The 2,047-nt window shown below is 56.0% G+C and overlaps 2 non-coding genes and 1 pseudogene across 2 annotated transcripts; all 3 read right to left on the reverse strand.

The window, feature by feature from the left end:
- Positions 1-519: 519 nt before the first annotated feature.
- Positions 520-633, reverse strand: LOC123965925 (annotated as a pseudogene).
- Positions 634-1,225: 592 nt separating this feature from the next.
- LOC123965924 lies at positions 1,226-1,344 on the reverse strand. Its single transcript, XR_006823812.1, has one exon. It is a non-coding gene; the product is annotated as a 5S ribosomal RNA (ribosomal RNA).
- Positions 1,345-1,661: 317 nt separating this feature from the next.
- LOC123965923 lies at positions 1,662-1,780 on the reverse strand. Its single transcript, XR_006823811.1, has one exon. It is a non-coding gene; the product is annotated as a 5S ribosomal RNA (ribosomal RNA).
- Positions 1,781-2,047: the final 267 nt, after the last annotated feature.

The following is a 2,047-nucleotide window of genomic DNA, read 5'->3' on the forward strand; positions in this document are numbered from 1 at the left end:
GTGCTCCAGAGTCACTTGGAATCCACAGGCACTGATTCCTGGGTAAACATCCAGGAACCGGGACACCGTTCACGCTGGCAGTCCACAGACAGGAATAGGCACCCGTTCCCGGGTATGGGTACAGCGACAAGGCCACCTTCAGCCGGAGGTCCTCACTCACAAACAGACGCTCATTCCTGGGTGGACATTCAGGAAAAGGATCCAGTCCGCCTGGAAGTCCCTAGCCAGGATCAGACGCTCTCCCGTCCAAGTCCTAAGCAGGCCCTGCCAAGCCTGGCTTCCGAGATCAGGCGAGATCGGGCAGTCCCAGGCCGGAATTGCCGTAAGCTGCCTTTGCACACCCCAGACGGGCCTTCAAAACACGATGTAACATTTACACAGCACTGTGTACAGGATAGGGAGAAAAAGAAGCAGCAGCAGCAGCAGCAGCAGCGCCCCCTGCTGTTTCCTAATGAGACGTTCAAAAGATCTCCTTTCACCGAAGCGCCCTCTGCCGTTTTTCGAAGGCGAAGCGAAAAAGGCTTACAGCACCGGGTATTCCCAGGCGGTCACCAGTCCAAGTACTAACCAGGCCCTGCTCTGCTTCCGAGATCGGACGAGATCGGGCGCTCCCAGAGCGGTGTGGCCGTAAGCCACTCAGGCGCTCCCAAACGGCCCTTCAAAAGATGTTCTACGGCTAATTGACAAAAAACGTATTCTGCCCATAATGTCCAAGGTGCTCCAGAGTCACTTGGAATCCACAGGCACTGATTCCTGGGTAAACATCCAGGAACCGGGACACCGTTCACGCTGGCAGTCCACAGACAGGAATAGGCACCCGTTCCCGGGTATGGGTACAGCGACAAGGCCACCTTCAGCCGGAGGTCCTCACTCACAAACAGACGCTCATTCCTGGGTGGACATTCAGGAAAAGGATCCAGTCCGCCTGGAAGTCCCTAGCCATGATCAGACGCTCTCCCGTCCAAGTCCTAAGCAGGCCCTGCCAAGCCTGGCTTCCGAGATCAGGCGAGATCGGGCAGTCCCAGGCCGGAATGGCCGTAAGCTGCCTTTGCACAGCCCAGAAGGGCCTTCAAAACACGATGTAACATTTACACAGCACTGTGTACAGGATAGGGAGAAAAAGAAGCAGCAGCAGCAGCGCCCCCTGCTGTTTCCTAATGAGACGTTCAAAAATTCTCCTTTCACCGAAGCGCCCTCTGCCGTTTTTCGAAGGCGAAGCGAAAAAGGCTCACAGCACCGAGTATTCCCAGGCGGTCACCCGTCCAAGTACTAACCAGGCCCTGCTCTACTTAGCTTCTGAGATCAGACGAGATCGGGCGCTCCCAGAGCGGTGTGGCCGTAAGCCACTCAGTCGCCTGGAAGTCCCTAGCCAGGATCAGACGCTCTCCCGTCCAAGTCCTAAGCAGGCCCTGCCAAGCCTGGCTTCCGAGATCAGGCGAGATCGGGCAGTCCCAGGCCGGAATGGCCGTAAGCTGCCTTTGCACACCCCAGAAGGGCCTTCAAAACACGATGTAACATTTACACAGCACTGTGTACAGGATAGGGAGAAAAAGAAGCAGCAGCAGTAGCAGCAGCGCCCCCTGCTGTTTCCTAAAGAAACGTTAAAAAATTCTCCTTTCACCGAAGGGCCCTGTGCCATTTTTCGAAGGCGAAGCGAAAAAGGCTTACAGCACCAGGTATTCCCAGGCGGTCACCCGTCCAAGTACTAACCAGGCCCTGCTCTGCTTAGCTTCCGAGATCAGACAAGATCGGGCGCTCCCAGAGCGGTGTGGCCGTAAGCCACTCAGGCGCCCCCAAACGGCCCTTCAAAAGATGTTCTACGGCTAATTGACAAAAAACGTATTCTGCCCATAATGTCCAAGGTGCTCCAGAGTCACTTGGAATCCACAGGCACTGATTCCTCGTTAAACATCCAGGAACCACGACACCGTTCACGCTGGCAGTCCACAGACAGGAATAGGCACCCGTTCCCGGGTATGGGTACAGCGACAAGGCCACCTTCAGCCGGAGGTCCTCACTCACAAACAGACGCTCATTCCTGGGTGGA

This window comes from Micropterus dolomieu, unplaced genomic scaffold (genome assembly GCF_021292245.1).
Source record: "Micropterus dolomieu isolate WLL.071019.BEF.003 ecotype Adirondacks unplaced genomic scaffold, ASM2129224v1 contig_11863, whole genome shotgun sequence".
Lineage (NCBI taxonomy): Eukaryota > Metazoa > Chordata > Actinopteri > Centrarchiformes > Centrarchidae > Micropterus > Micropterus dolomieu.